The sequence below is a fragment of the Procambarus clarkii genome, chromosome 70 (genome assembly GCF_040958095.1).
Source record: "Procambarus clarkii isolate CNS0578487 chromosome 70, FALCON_Pclarkii_2.0, whole genome shotgun sequence".
In the NCBI taxonomy this organism is placed as follows: Eukaryota; Metazoa; Arthropoda; class Malacostraca; order Decapoda; family Cambaridae; genus Procambarus; species Procambarus clarkii.
This window is the reverse complement of record NC_091219.1, coordinates 8736958-8758859: the sequence shown is the minus strand read 5'-3', so window position 1 is coordinate 8758859 and position 21902 is coordinate 8736958. Positions and strand designations below refer to the sequence as shown.

General features: G+C 40.1%; 1 long non-coding RNA gene across 1 annotated transcript; it reads left to right on the top strand.

Annotated features, from left to right (window-relative positions):
- Positions 1 to 295: 295 nt before the first annotated feature.
- LOC138356167 (uncharacterized) lies at positions 296 to 12508 on the top strand. The gene is made up of 3 exons (XR_011224232.1): positions 296 to 386; positions 5816 to 5932; positions 12229 to 12508. It is a non-coding gene; the product is annotated as an uncharacterized lncRNA (long non-coding RNA).
- The last annotated feature ends 9394 nt before the right edge of the window (positions 12509 to 21902 follow it).

Here is a 21902-nt window from a genome sequence, read left to right as displayed (position 1 = left end):
CAACGTTTATATGCGATATATGTAGCTGGAAACTACCTAATATTTAAAAATAATAGTTACAACATTCTATTAATATATAATGTTGAAATAAATATCACACAAAGTCTGTATATCTGTTTTTAGATGTCTTATAAATTTTCTTTTAAAATAGTATTAATGATTTTTATGAATCTTGAGTAAAAATTATGTTAATTATTATTACTCTAATTGTTATTATTTTAAGTAAAAGAATTGCAAGTATTCGCATAACCACAGGATCTCTGTTTGTGTATGAATGCACGGATTTGTTTTTGTCATGAGATGGACGCCTTAGAAAGCATGGTGTAGGCCACCTGTGGCTCGCATCCGATCCCACGATCGTCGTCGCCCCTAAATCAACACAACAGGTATTTAGTATTTACGATTATAATAAGTAATATTTCTTTTATAATAATATTGCAGCAGGTGGTGTAGTGGTAGGACACTCGCCTGGCGTTCCGCGAGCGCTATGTCATGGGTTCGTATCCTGGCCGGGGAGGATTTACTAGGCGCAATTCCTTAACTGTGGCCTCTGTTTAACGCAACAGTAAAATGTGTACTTGGATGAAAAAACGATTCTTCGCGGCGGGGATCGTATTCCAGGGACCTGCCCGAAACGCTACGCGTACTAGTGGCTGTACAAGAATGTAACAACTCTTGTATATATCTCAGGTTAGGGGCTAGGCATTTACACTCTTAGGTCAGCAAACTAGCTAGAAGGTTAGACCATTAGACTCCACTGGTCAATCGGGGCCCTGCATGACTCAGCTTATCCTAACCTAGCCCAGCTTAAACCATCTTAGCATAGTTCATTCTAGCTGTGCATAGTGCTTGCACAGCCTTGCTTATCCTAGCTTACCTCTTCCTAGCCTACCGTAGCCAAGCCTATCCCAGTATACCCTTACCTAGTCTTGCCTAGCCTAACCCTGCCTTGCTTTTAAACATAACCAGTCCTTCCTACCCTAGCCAAGCCCTGACCAGCTTAGCCAAGCCAATCCCTGCCTAGATTTAGCATAGCTTTGCCTTTTTATTAATATATAGAGGGTACCACCTCTGGTTGAGTTTGTAGGAACCCTCCACTTATAGGGTTGAGGGTTCCATATATATATATATATATATATATATATATATATATATATATATATATATATATATATATATATATATATATATATATGTCGTACCTAGTAGCCAGAATGCACTTCTCAGCCTATTATGCAAGGCCCGATTTGCCTAATAAGCCAAGTTTTCCTGAATTAATATCATTTCTCTAATTTTTATTTTATGAAATGATAAAGCTACCCATTTCATTATGTATGAGGTCATTTTTTTGTTATTGGAGTTAAAATTAACGTAGATATATGACCGAACCTAACCAACCCTACCTAACCTAACCTAACCTATCTATATAGGTTAGGTTGGGTTAGGTGGCCGAGAATGTTAGGCTAGGTTAGGTTAGGTAGGTTAGGTAGTCGAAAAACAATTAATTCATGAAAACTTGGCTTATTAGGCAAATCGGGCCTTGCATAGTAGGCTGAGAAGTGTGTTCTGGCTACTAGGTACGACATAAATATATATATATATATATATATATATATATATATATATATATATATATATATATATATATTAGTATATTTTGGTAGCAGTCTTTCCTGTAGACATATATTATTAAATATGACCGAAAAAGTAAGATTAATAATTCTAACACGAATTTTCTCAATCTTTCGTACATTACGCTTCACTGTTGGAGGTAAATCAAAAATTAATTCTCCAAAATTCATTTTTATTTCTAGTCTGACGCGACACGGGCGCGTTTCGTAAAACTTATTACATTTTCAAAGACTTTTGTTCACAAATACACAACTGAATAGAACTTACGTATCTCTGATTTTATATCTACATTTGAGTGAGGTGGGAGGGGTGATGTGGCATTAACACAAGACAGAACAAGAGGGGATATTAATAGGGTATTAAAAGTATCAACACAAGACAGAACACAAACAATGGGTATTGAATAGAAGTGTTTGTAGAAAGCCTATTGGTCCATATTTCTTGATGCTTCTATATTGGAGCGGAGTCTTGAGGTGGGTAGAATATAGTTGCGCAATAATTGGCTGTTGATTGCTGGTGTTGACTTCTTGATGTGTAGTGCCTCGCAAACGTCAAGCCGCCTGCTATCGCTGTATCTATCGATGATTTCTGTGTTGTTTACTAGGATTTCTCTGGCGATGGTTTGGTTGTGGGAAGAGATTATATGTTCCTTAATGGAGCCCTGTTGCTTATGCATCGTTAAACGCCTAGAAAGAGATGTTGTTGTCTTGCCTATATACTGGGTTTTTTGGAGCTTACAGTCCCCAAGTGGGCATTTGAAGGCATAGACAACGTTAGTCTCTTTTAAAGCGTTCTGTTTTGTGTCTGGAGAGTTTCTCATGAGAAACTCTCCAGACACAAAACAGAACGCTTTAAAAGAGACTAACGTTGTCTATGCCTTCAAATGCCCACTTGGGGACTGTAAGCTCCAAAAAACCCAGTATATAGGCAAGACAACAACATCTCTTTCTAGGCGTTTAACGATGCATAAGCAACAGGGCTCCATTAAGGAACATATAATCTCTTCCCACAACCAAACCATCGCCAGAGAAATCCTAGTAAACAACACAGAAATCATCGATAGATACAGCGATAGCAGGCGGCTTGACGTTTGCGAGGCACTACACATCAAGAAGTCAGCACCAGCAATCAACAGCCAATTATTGCACAACTATATTCTACCCACCTCAAGACTCCGCTCCAATATAGAAGCATCAAGAAATATGGACCAATAGGCTTTCTACAAACACTTCTATTCAATACCCATTGTTTGTGTTCTGTCTTGTGTTGATACTTTTAATACCCTATTAATATCCCCTCTTGTTCTGTCTTGTGTTAATGCCACATCACCCCTCCCACCTCACTCAAATGTAGATATAAAATCAGAGATACGTAAGTTCTATTCAGTTGTGTATTTGTGAACAAAAGTTTTTGAAAATGTAATAAGTTTTACGAAACGCGCCCGTGTCGCGTCAGACTAGAAATAAAAATGAATTTTGGAGAATTAATTTTTGATTTACCTCCAACAGTGAAGCGTAATGTACGAAAGATTGAGAAAATTCGTGTTAGAATTATTAATCTTACTTTTTCGGTCATATTTAATAATATATATATATATATATATATAACTGAAAACTCACACCCCAGAAGTGACTCGAACCCATTCTGCCAGGAGCAACGCAACTGGTATGTACAGGGACGCCTTAATCCGCTTGACCATCACGACCGGACATAAGGAAGTGATAGCCGTAGCTATTTGAACCACTTCCCCGCCGGCACTCGGATGGTAATCTTGGGCATAGCATTTTATCAAATCACCTCATTCTTTGGGGCACACGTGAGGAACACAAATGCAAACAAGCCTGAATGGTCCCCAGGACTATATACAACTGAAAACTCACACCCCAGAAGTGACTCGAACCCATACTGCCAGGAGCAACGCAACTGGTATGTACAGAGACGCCTTAATCCGCTTGACCATCATGACCGGACATAAGGAAGCGATAGCCGTAGCTATTTGAACCACTTCCCCGCCGGCACTCGGATGGTAATCTTGGGCATAGCATTTTATCAAATCACCTCATTCTTTGGGGCACACGTGAGGAACACAAATGCAAACAAGCCTGAATGGTCCCCAGGACTATATACAACTGAGTCCTGGCATCATTCTTGCTTTTTTAAGGATATCAGGAAAAGTAAGGCACTCCAGAGATTTGTTAACTCCTTCCTAGTGTTGCCTAGCCCAGCCCAGCCTAGACAAGGCAGGCTGAGCATCCTAGCCTCAAGCAGCTTAGCCCCCACCTATGTTGGAAATTTTCAACACTAATACAACACTGTTGTATTATTATTAATTATTTCTAAATCTACTAATCATTGTAGTAATTAAAATTAACCAAACGTAGAGTTCACATGTACTAATAGTTACATCTGTACAATAAGGCTAGAATTCTTACGTCACCAGACGCCAGTATTGCGTCAGATTCCATTATAATAAACACAACTATATCCAGTGTGTCTGAGAATTGAGTTTGATTCTCTATAAAACAACGGTGTTCTGTGTGATAATTATTTACAGATAAACTGATCCCCAACTAATGCCAAATAGAGCGTTTATAGTTATAACTGTTATCTAGTAATAAATTTAACGTCACGCATGAATGCCCTGGAGAGACTTTAATTCCTCTCCATTGCTTGTTTACCATCGTAAAACGGGCGAATAATAATATTTAACTCCTCTGAATAATAAACCCGTCCATATCCGAGCATTTCAATCACAACTGCGAGAGATGATATTATTCGTAGTTAATAATTTGTGTATCAAATGCGGGACGCGGAGCGAGGAGAGAGAGACGCCATTACCCAAGCCGCCGGGGTGGACGCCACCAAGAGCGGAAGACGAAAGTCGCCACTGTGAGGTGTGAAGAACAGTTGCAGACAACAACTTAGCTGGTGTCAGTGTCACTTTATACGCCGTGTTGAATTGTCAAGAGAATTAACTTGACATTCAGCCAGGAACCTGTTAATTTGTTCGTGTAGCACAACGTGACTGGCCAGAGGAGCGCGTCAACATCTAGGCTAAGCTCGACACCACGTGTTCGTTACTACGACGGCTGAACCTAGGACGCGAACTTCGGCAAGCCTTAACTTACACATTGCCCTATTAGCTAAGTACCCTTATTCCTGTTTGTTGCATCATTTAGGATAGGATATAGCTGGGTAGCTTGTCGTCACGCAGAGCGACTATAAAAAACCACAGGTATCTGTCTCCATTCTCTAATTTAATTTTCTTGAACATAGATGTTTAACAACTTAATATGTTGCTACTGAATATATTTGATTTGCAGTGTGTGTGAAGAATTCCCCGAGCTGTCATTTCCCGTGTTAATCATCTCCCAGTGTTCCATGATGAGTTCAGGAGATTCCGAGGATGAGTCATAACCGATGTCTTGGAAAACGTCTTCAAGCTAAGACCCTTTTCCGTATTCCTTAAATTACATTATCTGTAATACATTATTCTTGCGGATCACTGTTTTCTGGATTAACATGTGTTTATTATAAGTATTAATTTCTCATGTTCATAATCTATGTTCTTATTGGTGACAAATACAATGATTCTATAATTGGTCATAGAATTAGATTATTGCATAATGAACTGGTGCACGAACCACACTAGTTCCTGGACATATATGAAGTTCCTGTAATAACCTCCCAATGTAGGTGTTTGAGGCTTTGATTCAGTTAAATTATACAGCCCATTAATTACATAAGTGATCATATTCTCTAGTATTTTATCCATAGTTACTGGTTCATCTAGGAATTTTCTAATGATCATATTTTATTAGTTTCCGTCTTTACTATAAAAGCGGGTGGTCCTTCGTAATAGAATTTTATTACATTAATAATTAAATAAATAGAGTCAAGCCCCAAATGTCCCACAACCTACATGTAGCATCCCAGTCCATCTTAAGTGATCATTACCTTAATGGCTGTGTTTTCTCTTCAGCCCTGAATGTAATGTGGTGGAACATAAGCAGATACATATCAAGTCTTAGAGAATCTGTACTTCATACATTTCTTAATAATGTCTCACAAATATTTAAATAATTAAAAGAAATTGTATAATAACTTCATATTATTCTTGCAATTTATTTTTGCATTTTTTTTATACAAAATTTAAATTTTAAAAGATTACCTCTATTTTTAGATTGATGACTTGAAGACTACAGTGCCATCCACAGCAAATCATGGTCTTAAAATATCTCCTAGCAATGACGAGACCAATTTTCACAGAGATCAAATTTTTGCTAAGCAGTAGTCACAGGTAAATATATATTATATATATAATATTATATATATAAAATTAACTACTTCATTGCTCAAAGCACGTTTAGACATTCTGAGAGTTGTGCTATTTTATTAATTAATTAATTAGGCTATATTTTATTGTTTTGTAATGTTTTCATTACTTTTTTTGTTTTGAAATATAAATTGAGTTTTGAAACATTTTGACATTAACTATACCTGAATATTTATAAACAAAAAAATACCAGAACTATGTCCTTGACAATTGCACTAAGAAGTCTATGCCAAAATCAGGTGCTCAGTGCAATAGTTAAAAACTTAAAAGTTGTACCACCTCTGGTGCAAGATTAGGGACCCATAGCCTCAGAGAAGAAAATAGAGAGTACTCAGAGAAGGCCTTGAATAATAGGCAGGCTGTTTGTGTGTGTTTCGACTGTAAGCTTGCTGACACCATATGTAATTACCTAAGTGTAGTTACAGGATTAGAGCTACGCTCGTGGTCTCCCGTCTACCCAGCACTCTTTGTCACATAATGCTTTGAAACTACTGACGGTCTTGGCCGCCACCACCTTCTCACTTAACTTGTTCCAACCGTGTACCACTCTGTATGCGAAAGGAAATTTTTGTATATTTCTTTGGCATCTTTGTTTAGTTAGTTTAAATCTATGACCTTTTGTTCTTTTAGTTCCAGGTCTCGGGAAATCTTCCCTATCGATTTTATCAATTCCTGTTACTATTTTGTACATAGTGATTTTATCACCTCTTTTTGTTGTCTTCTAGTTTTGGCATATTTAGTGCCTCTGACCTCTCCACATAGCTCTTGCCCTTTAGTTCTGGGAGCCACTTAGTAGCATGTCTTTGCACCTTTTCCAGTTTGTTGATGTGCTTCTTAAGATATGGGCACCACACAACCGCTGCATATTCTAGCCTTGGCCGAACAAAACTCGTGAACAATTTCTTTAGTATTTCGCCATCCATGTATTTAAACGAAATTCTGAAGTTAGAAAGCGTAGCATAGGCTCCTCACACAACGTTCTTTATGTGGGCCTCAAGTGATAGTTTTCTATCTAGAATCAACCCTAGACCTCTTTCTTTTATCAGAATTATATAAAGATTTCTCACATAATTTGTAGGTTGTGTGGGATCTATGTTCTATTCCACATTCCATAACATGGCATTTATTCACATTAAATTTCATTTGCCAAGTGGTGCTCCATATACTTATTTTGTCCAGGTCTTCTTGAAGGGCATGACAATCATCTAAATTTCTTATCCATCCCATTATCTTAGCATCATCAGCAAACATGTTTATATAATTCTGTATTCCAACTGGTAGATCATTTATGTAGACAATGAACATTTCTGGTGCATGTACTGTGGTACTCCACTTGTGACACTTCTCCAGTCCGATTGCCTCTGATTACTGCCCTCATTTTTCTATCAGTCTGAAAATTTTTCATCCATGTTAGAAGCTTACCTGTCACCCATCCAAAATTTTCTAGTTTCCAGAACAACCTCTTATGTGGAACTCAGTCGAAAGCCTTTTTTATGTCTAGATAGATGCAGTCAACCCAACTACCTTTTTCCTTTAAAATCTCTGTGGCTCAATCATAGAAACTGAGTAAATTCGATACACAGGATCTTCCAGATCGAAAACAATACTGTCTGTGTGATATATAATTTCTCTCCAGGTGTTCTACCCATTTAGTTTTTATTATTTTTTTTTCAATCTTTTCACTGTTACACTTGTCAATGATTCAGGTCTATAACTGAGAGAGGTGGGGTCTTCCCTGTTGCCACTTTTGTAGATTGGAACTATGTTAGCCTTTTTCCACATGTTTGCTATGACTCCTGTACACAGGGATGCCTGAAAGATCAGGTGAAGTGGAAGGCTGAGCTCAGATGCCCATTCTCTCAGAACCCATGGTGAAACTCCATCTGGACCAACTGCTTTGTTCTTACTTAGCTCCTTTAGCATATTTTCCACTTCATCTCTAGACACCTCTATACGCTCTATGATGTTCTCTGAAATTCTTATTGTGTCTGGTTCTCTTAAGATTTCATTTTGTATAAACACACTTTGGAACTTTTGGTTTAATGTTTCACACATTGCATTATCATTTTCTGTGAATCTGTTTCCTATTTTCAACCTCTGGATATTATCCTTTACCTGCAATTTATTGTTTATGAATTTGTAGAATAGGCCCAGTTCTGTTTTACATTTATCCATTATCCCTTTTTAAAAAAATTCTTTCTGCCTCTTCCCTTACTGCTGTATAGTTGTTTCTCGCATCTTTGTATCGCTGGTATGATTGGGGGTTTGGCTTCTTTCTATATTGATACCTGCTTGATGGGGTTCTGCTCTTCTACTCCCCAAGCCCGGCCCGAGGCCAGGCTCGACTTGTGAGAGTTTGGTCCACCAGGCTGTTGCTTGGAGCGGCCCGCAGGGCCACATACCCACCACATCCCGGCTGATCCGGAACTTCTCTTAGAAAACAGTCCAGTTTTCTCCTGAAGATGTCCACGGTTGTTCCGGCAATATTTCTTATAGTCGCTGGGAGGACGTTGAACAACCGCGGACCTCTGATGTTTATACTGTGCTCTCTGATTGTGCCTGTGGCACCTCTGCTCTTCACTGGTTCAATCTTGCATTTTATTCCATATCGTTCACTCCAGTACGTTGTTATTTTACTGTGTAGAATTGGGACCTGGCCCTCCAGTATCTTCCATGTGTATATTATTTGGTATCTCTCTCGTCTCCTTTCTAGAGAGTACATTTGGAGAGCTTTGAGACGATCCCAATAATTTAGGTGTTTTATCTCGTCTATGCGTGCCGTATATGTTCTCTGTATTCCCTCTATTTCAGCAATCTCTCCTGCTCTGAAGGGGGAAGTGAATACTGAGCAGTACTCGAGACGGGACAACATAAGTGACTTGAAGAGTACAACCATTGTGATGGGATCCCTGGATTTGAAAGTTCTCATAATCCATCCGATCATTTTTCTGGCCGACACAATATTTGCTTGGTTATGCTCCCTAAACATTAGATCGTCGGACATCATTATTCCCAAATCCTTGACATGCTGTTTTTCTACTATGGGAAGATTCGATTGTGTTTTGTACCCTGTATTATGTTTCAGATCCTCATTTTTGCCATACCTGAAATTTATCACTGTTAAACATCATGTTATTTTCTGCTGCCCAATCGAAAACTTTGTTGACATCTGCTGTAGTTTTTCAATGTCTTTCATTCCATTTTTGTGTCTTTTGGTCTGTGGCCCTCTCTCAATTTCTGTTGAACCAATCCTGTTTTCTGGCCCTGCATCTCTGTTTTGGTATGAATGTTTGTGTGCCTTCATTGTATATTTTGCAAAATTTGGCACACATTTAATTTACTTCCCTGTCTAGCAACAAGTCTGCCTAATTACTTATTAAAAAAATTTTGAAGTTCCCCATAGTGACCTCTCTCTCTTGAAATCAAGTTTATCAACTGTTTCAATGTTCCCATTTTCTGTGTGTGTGTGTTTGGAGGCTAAGCTTGCTGATACCATGTGTGTGTGTGTGTTTGGAGGCTAAGCTTGCTGATACCATGTGTGTGTGTGTTTGGAGGCTAAGCTTGCTGATACCATGTGTGTGTGTGTTTGGAGGCTAAGCTTGCTGATACCATGTGTGCGTGTGTTTGGAGGCTAAGCTTGCTGATACCATGTGTGTGTGTGTGTTTGGAGGCTAAGCTTGCTGATACCATGTGTGTGTGTGTTTGGAGGCTAAGCTTGCTGATACCATGTGTGTGTGTGTGTTTGGAGGCTAAGCTTGCTGATACCGTGTGTGTGCTTGTAGGCTAAGCTTGCTGATACCATTTGTGTGTGTGTGTGTGTTTAGAGGCTAAGCTTGCTGATACCATTTGTGTGTGTGTGTGTTTAGAGGCTAAGCTTGCTGATACCGTTTGTGTGTGTGTTTAGAGACTAAGCTTGCTGATACCATGTGTGTGTGTGTTTGGAGGCTAAGCTTGCTGATACCATTTGTGTGTGTGTGTTTAGAGGCTAAGCTTGCTGATACCATGTGTGTGTTTAGAGGCTAAGCTTGCTGATACCATGTGTGTGTGTGTGTGTTTAGAGGCTAAGCTTGCTGATACCATGTACTCACCTAGTTGTGCTTGCGGGGGTTGAGGTCTGGCTCTTTGGTCCCGCCTCTCAACCGTCAATCAACAGGTGTACAGCTTCCTGAGCCTATTGGGCTCTATCATATCTACACTTGAAACTGTGTATGGAGTCAGCCTCCACCACATTGCTTCCTAATGCATTCCATTTGTCAACCACTCTGACACTAAAAAAATTCTTTCTAATATCTCTGTGGCTCATTTGGGCACTCCGTTTCCACCTGTGTCCCCTAGTGCGTGTGCCCCTTGTGTTAAATAGCCTATCTTTATCAACCCTGTCGATTCCCTTGAGAATCTTGAATGTGGTGATCATGTCCCCCCTAACTCTTCTGTCTTCCAACGAAGTGAGGTTCAATTCCCGTAGTCTCTCCTCGTAGCTCATACCTCTCAGCTCGGGTACTAGTCTGGTGGCAAACCTTTGAACCTTTTCCAGTTTACTCTTATGCTTGACTAGATATGGACTCCATGCTGGAGCCGCATACTCCAGGATTGGTCTGACATATGTGGTATATAATGTTCTGAAAGATTCCTTACACAAGTTTCTAAAGGCCGTTCTTATGTTAGCCAACCTGGCACATGCTGCTGATGTTATCCTCTTGATATGAGCTTCAGGGGACAGGTCTGGCGTGATATCAACCCCCAGGTCTTTCTCTCTCTCGGACTCTTGAAGTATTTCATCTCCCAAGTGATACCTTGTATCTGGTCTCCTGCTTCCTACTCCTATCTTCATTACATTACATTTGCTTGGGTTAAACTCTAACATCCATTTGTTCGACCATTCCTGCAGCTTGTCCAGGTCTTCTTCAAGCCTCAAGCTGTCCTCCTCTGTCTTAATCCTTCTCATAATTTTGGCGTCGTCAGCAAACATTGAGAGGAATGAGTCTATACCCTCTGGGAGATCATTTACGTATATCAGAAACAGGATAGGTCCAAGCACAGAGCCCTGTGGGACTCCACTGGTGACTTCCCGCCATTCTGAGGTCTCACCCCTCACTGTAACTCTCTGCTTCCTATTGCTTAGGTACTCCCTTATCCACTGGAGCGCCCTACTAGTTACTCCTGCCTGTTTCTCCAGCTTATGCATCAACCTTTTATAGGGTACTGTGTCAAAGGCTTTCCGACAGTCCAAAAAAATGCAGTCTGCCCATCCTTCTCTTTCTTGCTTAATCTTCGTCACCTAATCATAGAATTCTATCAAGCCTGTAAGGCAAGATTTACCCTCCCTGAACCCATGTTGATGGGTTGTCACGAAGTCTCTTCTCTCCAGAAGTGTTACTAGGTTTTTTCTCACAATCTTCTCCATCTTCTTGTATGGTATACAAGTTAAGGACACTGGCCTGTAGTTCAGCGTGTGCGTGTGTGTGTGTTTAGAGGCTACGCTTGCTGATACCATGTGTGTATTTGGAGGCTAAGCTTGCTGATACCATGTGTGTGTGTGTTTGGAGGCTAAGCTTGCTGATACCATGTGTGTGTGTGTGTGTGTGTGTGTTTGGAGGCTAAGCTTGCTGATATCGTGTGTGTGTGTGTGTGTGTGTGTGTGTGTGTGTGTGTGTGTGTGTGTTTGGAGGCTAAGCTTGCTGATACCGTTTGTGTGTGTGTGTGTGTGTTTAAAGGCTAAGCTTGCTGATACCATGTGTGTATTTGGAGGCTAAGCTTGCTGATACCATGTGTGTGTGTGTGTTTGGAGGCTAAGCTTGCTGATACCATGTGTGTATGTGTGTTTGGAGGCTAAGCTTGCTGATACCATGTGTGTGTGTGTTTGGAGGCTAAGCTTGCTGATACCATGTGTGTGTGTGTGTTTGGAGGCTAAGTTTGCTGACACCGTATGTGTACTCACCTATTTTTACTCACCTGTTTAAATAATAATAGGGGTGTGTACCCCCTCTGGTGCAATTGTAGGGACCCACAGCCTTGAAGAAAATAAAGAGTATTCAGAGAAGACCTTGTGGATTCTCACTGAACACTAATCTTTTCTTCTCCTACCACCCCTCTTATTTTGTTTTATGCTGTATTCTTTTATATATCATATAAATACATAGCCAAATGGCAATATTTATTATGTCTATACAAAAAGAAGACATCCACTTTATTTTTTTTCTCTCCTTTGTTTCTATGTGGATTTTGTTGTGACTAATGATTCTCCTCCTTCCCATCAACAGGTCTTCCTCACTGGGCTTGCTCGGCTTTTGTGTTACTGTGAGGGTACCATCATCGTTTACCCTTCAAGACTGACTCATGCTGGCATTGCATTTGTGGACTTCCCTTCACAGTAAACAGTCCTTCTCCATATGGTGATTGTCCAGGGCAAGCAGGGTGTGACTGCCATCTTGGAGAAGCAGGGTCTTTTAATATGAAGAATCTTCCGTCTTCTCTACTTACGCCAGCTTGTGCCAGCCTTGCATTCTTGTTACTTCATGGCCCTTGGGCCTTTTTTATTTATTTTACATAATAATTTTTTTTATTAATACCCGTGTTTCACAAGAGATCCTTAACATTTTAAGCACCAATTGTATTGACTAATGTACGTCTTGTAACCTTTAAGACATAAATAGACAAGACAGATAAATGAGTGAATAATACTGAGTGACTAGGTTAGGGCGAGGAACATAGTACAGTGTCTGACTTTGGAAGAATGCCTACTGTTTTAGAAACCTTATTGCTATGATCAAAATCGTATGGGTTAAAAAGCATTTGTTGTCACTCCTACACTGTGGCTTGTTGAGCTTAAAACCTTTGCTCCTTGTTCGTGTTACATCTGACCTTTTGAAGAAATTGTATGAATCAATATCCTCCAAATTGTTCAGTATTTTAAAGGTTTCGCTCTATTACTCTCTCATTTGCATATATCTAAGCATATAGATTAGATATAGATTTAGATTAGATTTTTTATTCAGGTAAAGGTACATACATTGCAGATGAGTTACAAAGGGAAAGACAATGACTAGAGTTCACTAGCTCTATTGGAAGAGAAACGTCTGCAAGACAAGTGTGGGCAAAAATTAAGGTAGCTAAGGGGAGCAGAGCCCGGCCTGCGGCTCACAACGACCCCCAACGGCTTCATTTTGTATCTTCTCCAACTTGCCCATCCTACCTTTACCAAAACAAGAAATGACAGGTGCAGCATAATCAATAAGAAATCTTACAGTACTCAAGCACATCATTCGTAGCACTTGGACTCCCACTCCTTTCCACAGCATGCCAAGGCCTTCAGAGGTTGTAATCTCTTCCGACATTGACTCAACAGTCTGTTCATCTCAGTTTCCAAACTCTCATGGGTATATCCAACATTTATGCCTAAATATTTATATATATTAACTCTCTATATTTTTACCGTTTATTTCCAATGTAATGGGCCTCCGACTTCTACATTCAAACTTTAGTTTTGTCTTCATTAACCACTAGTCCCATGTGGTGACACTGGTTTCCGAAATTGTCCAACACTGTTTGAACCTTTGAAATATCTTTGCCCTGAAACAAAATATCATCGGCATATGATTGGAGTTACCCAATTTGAGTATTTCTCAGATGCTATCTTATTCATTAGTACATTAAACAGGGTGAGACTCAACACTCCTCCCTGAGGTGTGCAGAGTTCTTGACCTTGATCCTTGAACCATACAACCTTGATACCACACCTGAGCCTTCCTTTCCTGAAGATAATCCCCTATCCAGCGCAATAATCTCCCTTCAACACCAAGACCAGCTAATTCATATAAAATAACCTCTTTGATGGCTTTATCAAAAGCTCCTTATAAATCAATAAAAATTCTATAATAATCATTACCATTAGCTAGACATTTAATAATACAGTCAGAGGTACTTTTTCCTCTGAGGAACCCGAAAAATTATTAGACAGCTGATCACCTATTATATACGAAAGTTTATTTAAAATGATCCTCTCCATCATTTTACAAAAACACGAGGTTAAAGACACAGGTCTGTACTCTCCATTGGCTTTAGGGATAAGGATGATCCTAGTTCTTTTTCATTTACTGGGAATTCTGCCCTCTTTATAACTAATATTAAAGAGGTCTAACAGCGGGCTTTTCGTCATAATGGCAAGTTCATTAAGTATTTCATAAGTTACTCCATCCTCCCCAGGGGGCGGTAGATTTCCCAACTTTAATCGCCGTTATTAGTTCTTCTCTGGTAATACCTGTGCAAGTGACATCACCACTGTTACCTGCTGTAAGTATAAAATCCTTTCTTAGATCTTTCCAAGAATCAAACGACTCTCTCGTTACAGCGGGTAATTAAATGAACTAAGTTTGGCAGCTTCCGCCCATTTATTTACGAGACCTTTTGCAATTCCTTACTGGTCAGGATGTGCAACAAAATTATGCTTTTTACCCCTTATTTCATTTATGTCTTGCCAGATTTCCTTCAAGTTTGTTACTCCTAACTTTCTCTGCAAACTCCTGCCAATACTTACTCCAAATTTCCTTTCTCTTCTCCGCACACTTTTATGGGGGGATGCTTTTCTATACCAGATGTTTTCCGGTTCAATGTTGCACTAAATACATCTACCTCCTTAATTAAATCTTAATAAAATGCTTCTGCCGAAACTGGCTTATAAGTATCATACCAAGACTTAATATGACCAACAAGACCCCTTAATTCTCCCTTATTAAACTTTAAGCTTTTCCTCTGAAGGCAGGCATGCTTTTTATCTAGTTTAAGCTGTATTTGTAATGCAAAATCTCTTAGCATTTCATCCACAGTAAGACAATTCTCCTCTATGCCCTCAGCATTTATCAAACAAGCATAATCTAATCTCCCTCCCCTCAGATGAGTAGGAGAGGGCTCGCCCAGCAGTTGAACATCTTCATGTTCAACATGTTCATCTTCATGTTCAGATTGTTACCATCCCTATCCCCAGTTTCCTGGAGTGCTGCTATGTTAATATTCTCTCTAAGAGTATAATAGTGTACATCCACCGCTCTAGTTTTTAATCCATTAACGTTCCAAGATAATATTATCAATCTACTTTCATCCATGAACTCCGTAATATTTTTTCTTTCTCCTCACTTGCACAACTACTACTAACATAGAAGGTAATAGTATTCACATCTATTTTCTTTGTTATTTCTGTATACCTTTTTACTTTAACGAAGGTACCCCCAGGTGTAGGGAGGAATGATCTTTTCCAGGTATATTTTGAAAATCAGCATCGTTTTGCCACGTACCGCTTCGGTGGGTAGGCGGTTCCATGAGTTAATAATTCTGTGGGTGAAAAAGTATCTCCTGTAACTGGTAACTGGCTATTCAGACGAAGGACTTCGGGTAGATGTAGTTTACATGGACCTGAACAACGGTCGTAGTCTGCTGTCTGCTCTGTGTCGAGGCTGTAGCGTCTTGGGTCGATTAGAACTGTACACGCCGAGTGCTACATTCTTGACTGGAGATTGTACTGTGTGCTATTCGATTGATTGATGAAGATTAAGCCACCCAAGAGGGGACACGGGCATGAATACCCCGTAAGTGGTGTATTCATGCCCTTTTGAGCCATTACCAATATCAAGAGCTGATACTGGAGATCTGTGGAGGTGCGACTGCACCCTGCGTGACGGGAGATGTCTCCCGTGTGGTGTGTGCTATTCTGATTTATTTATAAAGATTAAGCCACCCAAGAGGTGGCACGGGCATGAATAGCCCGTAATGTGCTATTCTCAAGTCGCTTGCTTATGTACGGTGACGACACCTCACAGTAAGATATAGAAGGGTGGAAAACCGTTACCTGTAAATAGGGATAGGATTAATGCTTGTGTAGTTAGTTATGCCATTATGATGATGAGATAATGGAGTATAAGGATTACTCGATCACTACATCACCTTCAACTATTACTAGGGGAACTATTCCATGGTCCAGCGATTTTCTGAAAAGGAGTTTCACTGGCAAGCATAGTGAATTAAGAGCATAAGAATATAGGTAACTGCAGAAGGCCTATTGGCCCATACGAGGCAGCTCCTATTTATAACCACCCAAGCCCACTCATATACATGTCCAACCCACGCTTGAAACAATCGAGGGACCCCACCTCCACCACGTTACGCGGTAATTGGTTCCACAAATCAACAACCCTGTTGCCAAACCAGTATTTACCCAAGTCTTTCCTAAATCTAAACTTATCCAATTTATACCCATTGTTTTGTGTTCTGTCATGTGTTGATACTTTTAATACCCTACTAATATCCCCTTTGTTATGTCCATTCATCCACTTGTAAACCTCTATCATATCACCCCTAACTCTTCGCTTTTCCAGTGAATGCAATTTAAGCTTTGTTAATCTTTCTTCATATAAAAGATTTCTATTTTGGGGAATTAACTTAGCCACCCTACTCTAGACACGTTCAAGTGAATTTATATTCATTCTATAATATGGCGACCAAAACTGAACTGCATAATGTAAATGGGGCCTAACCAGAGCAAGATATAGCTGAAGAACCACACCAGGTGTCTTGTTACTAACACTTCGATTAATAAATCCCAGTGTCCTATTTGCCTTATTACGAGCATTCATGCATTGATCCTTTTGTTTTAAATTCTTACTAATCATAACTCCCAGATCCCTTTCACAATCCGACTTCGCAATCTCAACACCATCTAGCTCGTATCTTGTAACTATCATCATTACCTAGTCTCAAAACTTTACATTTATCAGCATTAAACTGCATCTGTCAATCTTTTGACCATTTCAAAACCCTATTTAGATCAACTTGAAGTGATAGTGAGTCTTCTTCCGTGTTAATTTCCCTACCTATTTTTGTATCATCTGCAAATTTGCAAATGTTGCTACTCAACATAAGAACACAAGAACACAAGAACAAAGGCAACTGCAGAAGGCCCACCGGCCCATACGAGGCAGCTCCTACCTACAACCACCCAATTAATTTGCCAGTTCCTTTACGACTTGGGACTTAAATCCATTTACACTTTGGGCTTCTGAGTCTTTAAGTTTGTCAATGCTCTTCCTGATTGTGTCGCTTGTAATTGGTATTTCTCTTAATTCATTCTCCTTACCTCCGACAAACATTTGTGTTGGTGATGGGATGTCATTCAAGCTTTCTAGTGTGAACACTGATGTTAGGTATTCATTGAGAGTGTTTGCCGCCCTTTTATGATACAACTTAAAATTGTTAGTCTCATCTTTTATGGGTCCTACGGAGTCAGTTCTTTGTTTGGGTTTTACTTCGTATATACTTGCCCGAAACGCTATGCGTATTAGTGGCTTTAGGTATTGTATTTTAAATTTTAAAATTTTGCCCCGAGGTGCGAGTTCATTGGGAGTACTTAGCTGTATCATTAGCAAGGTAATTAACTATAGTTTCTGTCCTCCGTCCTTTAACAAATCCATTGACCCCTCCCCTAACCTGCCTATTTTGTGCAATAGTCGGTTTAGGATGATCCTTTCAAGCATCTTCCAAGTGCATTACATGAGACTGATAGGTCTATAATTGCCAGGGTCATTGGGTTTCGGTATTGGGACCATTATTGCATGTTTCCATTGTGTGGGCAGCACTCCACATAGGAATGACTTGTTAAACAGGTGGAGTAGTGGATTGCCAGACACTTCACACAGTGCATTGAGTATGTCGTAGGTGACGCCATCTTCACCAGGTGCTGTACTTTTACCCTTTTCATAGCCCCCTTTACTTCCTTGGCTGTAATTGGTTCCCCATACTCGTCATCACTAGATTGTGCTCTTGTTATCCTAATCCTTCTGTCATTATGTCGGAGGAGCTGTTCCCTGCTTACTTCTGCAGGGAGGGAGGAGGATGATGCTGCATCACTCCACTTGTGAATTAGTTCTTCAGCCTCACCCTGGGGGTCGTTGTGAGCCGCTGCTACCTTAATTTTTGCCCACACTTGTCTTGCAGACGTTTCTCTTCCAATAGAGCTAGTGAACTCTAGTCATTGTCTTTCCCTTTGTAACTCATCTGCAATGTATGTACCTTTACCTGACTAAAAAATCTAATCTAAATCTATATCTAATCTATATGCTTAGATATATGCAAATGAGAGAGTAATAGAACGAAACCTTTAAAATACTGAACAATTTGGAGGATATTGATTCATACAATTTCTTCAAAAGGTCAGATGTAACACGAACAAGGAGCAAAGGTTTCAAGCTCAACAAGCCACAGTGTAGGAGTGACAACAAATGCTTTTTATCCCATACGATTATGATCATGGCAATAAGGTTTCTAAAACAGTAGGCATTCTTCCAAAGCCAGACACTGTACTATGTTCCTCGCCCTAACCTAGTCACTCAGTATTATTCACTCATTTATCTATGTCTTGTCTATTTATGTCTTAAAGGTTACAAGACGTACATTAGTCAATACAATTGGTGCTTAAAATGTTAAGGATCTCTTGTGAAACACGGGTATTAATAAAAAAATTTATTATGTAAAATAAATAAAAAAGGCCCAAGGGCCATGAAGTAACAAGAATGCAAGGCCGGCACAAGCTGGCGTAAGTAGAGAAGACGGAAGATTCTTCATATTAAAAGACCCTGCTTCTCCAAGATGGCAGTCACACCCTGCTTGCCCTGGACAATCACCATATGGAGAAGGACTGTTTACTGTGAAGGGAAGTCCACAAATGCAATGCCAGCATGAGTCAGTCTTGAAGGGTAAACGATGATGGCACCCTCACAGTAACACAAAAGCCGAGCAAGCCCAGTGAGGAAGACCTGTTGATGGGAAGGAGGAGAATCATTAGTCACAACAAAATCCACATAGAAACAAAGGAGAGAAAAAAAATAAAGTGGATGTCTTCTTTTTGTATAGACATAATAAATATTGCCATTTGGCTATGTATTTATATGATATATAATAGAATACAGCATAAAACAAAATAAGAGGGGTGATAGGAGAAGAAAAGATTAGTGTTCAGTGAGAATCCACAAGGTCTTCTCTGAATACTCTATTTTCTTCAAGGCTGTGGGTCCCTACAATTGCACCAGAGGTGGTACACACCCCTATTATTATTTAAAGTAAAATCATTTACATCAAAGTAATTTCCTCTAGAATGTTTGATATCAACTAAATAAGGGAGTTCCAGTAAGTAGTAGTATACTACGAAATTAAACTTATTAGTAAGTAACTATTTTTAGTAAAGGAAATGATAAACTGGACTCCTGTTATAAATCCAACTAAATGTGGAGAGAATTCATGTTACTACCTGTCGTTCCTCACGTCGTCACTCTGACTAGGAAGAATCTGGCAATATGTCTAAATAAATCATGATAATGATCAAATCTACAAGTTAGTGATTTTAGTAACTACTTGTGGTTAATACAAAGGTTGTATAAAATACAAAAATGTATAAAACTGTTGGTTATTTCCAACATAAGGTGCCTTTGCCCCCTCGACCACTCTCTCGGCCAGAACTTCAGCCACACGCTGATTGGGGCCACAACACAATTAATACAGGGATGGCGAACCCCCGGCAGAAGCCTGTAACGTCCAGTTAGCAGTACTTCTCCACCAACATCTTACTGTCGCGCATTTCTTCCCTTAGCCAGTCCCGAGATACACCGATCTATTCCAATACAACTGCACTAGCAGATAACACACTCTGCTACAGATGGGCGGCGGTGGCCTACATAGTCATCTGGCTAGACTAAGGGGGAAGAACGTAGGCTGCCCAAGGTAAACTGCCTCTCCTCAGCACCACTGCTGCCCCATGTCACCTCTGTGGACAAACACGGCATCACTTAAAGGTACTGGCGAAATCAAGAAATACCACTTTTGCACTGGGGACGTCGACATTGTGCTCAGTAGCACAACAGATGGTGCTGATCTCTAGTCGCCACCTCACCAAAGATCATCCACAGCGATCCCTCTGGCTGACGAAGGCAGGAATTTTGAGCCATTTGCAGGCATTAGACAGCCACCACCCGATTGCATTGTCCACGTGGCGTCCCATTCTCGGGGAGTTTAGGTACAGACTCATAGATGGCGCTGGAACTACCAGGTCATTCGCAGATGGCAGTGACGAGTCCGTGACATATAGGAAACTTGGGAACTCTGTGGGGACTTCTATTTAAGTCTATGGCCTAGGCTTAAATAGGACTAAATAAATGGCCTAGGCTATGAGGACTACATTTTAAGTCTACTGGAAGACTTGGCATTAAAGTCTATGAGCTAGAATTTGCATTAAAGTCTATAGCCTAGGAAGGTTACATTGAAATCTATGGCCTAGGGAGTTTACATTCTATGCTCAAGGAAATCCATTTAAGTACATTAAGTGTAGGAAGTTTGTACTAAAGTCTATGGCCTAAGATGTACATTTAAGTCAATGGCACAATACGTTTTTACTCAAGTCTATGACCTAGGAAGTTTACATTAAGGCTTATGGCCCAGGAAAATTACCTAAAAGTTTATGGCCTAGGAAGTCTATTTCAGTCTAAACCCTAAGATCTCAATTTAAATCTATGGGCTGGGATGTTTACATTTAAAGTTATGGAAATTATATATCTACGTCGTATCATTTAAATTTTGCAGGAAAAGTCTACGGGAAGAAAGTTTACATTGTAAACTTTCCTGTAAATCTACAGGAAATTTGCATTTATGATTATTGTAATTTCAAGCTTCATCTCACACTAAAATCTGAAAATGCCAAGTCTTTATCATACCGTTTAAAAAAATATAGGAAAAGTCTGCTGGAAAGTTTACACTTAAGTTCATTGAAATTTATCTTGATAATAATGGGGGAATAATATACTCTATCTCGCCCACAAAATACTAAATTGCACCACCATAGTTATACTGTCTAGCCTATTTACTGAGATCGTTGGGGCTGTCATTCCCAAAGTGAGCATGTGAAGGCATAGACGACATTCGTCTCTCAAAACATTTTCTTTGGAGTTGAAAGAGTTCTTCACGAACAAGTGTGAGAGAGTGCTCTCTCAGCGCAAAAACTTATTGATTGCATGGCAAGCACGGGTGTTTGCAGGAGGCAACTCTGTTATTTGGAATCCAGAGTTGCCCGAGTTTGGGATCAAATCACTTGGTATATTGCCAGAAGTACAATGGGGTCAACACTTGTGACTTGGGGTCACCTGGGTCACCTACAATGGATAATGCAGGACTCTGTTACCAGGAGTAGGATACGACCCAACCAGTGGAGTAATTTTAGCTGTAGTATGGTAGTGATGGGTGGAAACAATGACTCCTCTCTCCTCACATAACCGTTGGTTGGCCTCACCACAAAACGCACCAACCCCCTATGAAACAACAGGACATTGTCTCACAAGCGGGTGGTACCAGTCACCACTTTAAAATCAGCGACTTGTGCCGGAACCAATGGGAGAAGAGCCTAGTTTTGGCGCGAGAGGCCAATGGCTCTGACTGGCTAAGATGGAATGACGTCACGGCCTCTGGGTGCTTGACTAACGTGGTGTGTGCCGGTATTTGGGTCAGGACATTCAAAGAGACAGTATGACACCTTCAAGAGCTCGAAGGAAAGCCTCTATTTGCCCTTGTCCTGAAGTATTGTTACGTTCGAACCAGTAATTATTCTTGGCACCGGTTTTTTGGGATATTGCTGATGTCCAGAGGATTAGATTTCCAGCACCAAGAAGGATTATCGATATTACAAGGTGGTTCTGGAGACGCTGGGACTACGTGGGTTTTACCAAGGTCTGGCAATGTTGAGATCCTATCTGTGGGTTAAGCAGTTTGTGGAAAGACTGTGTATCGCGTTGGCTTGTGTATATAGCCTGTGTTGAGACTCACAGTGTACTCATCTATTTGTGCTTGCGGGGGTTGAGCAAGGTCTTCCTTAAACATTTCTTGATAGTCCCTATCATACGTTCGTAGAACC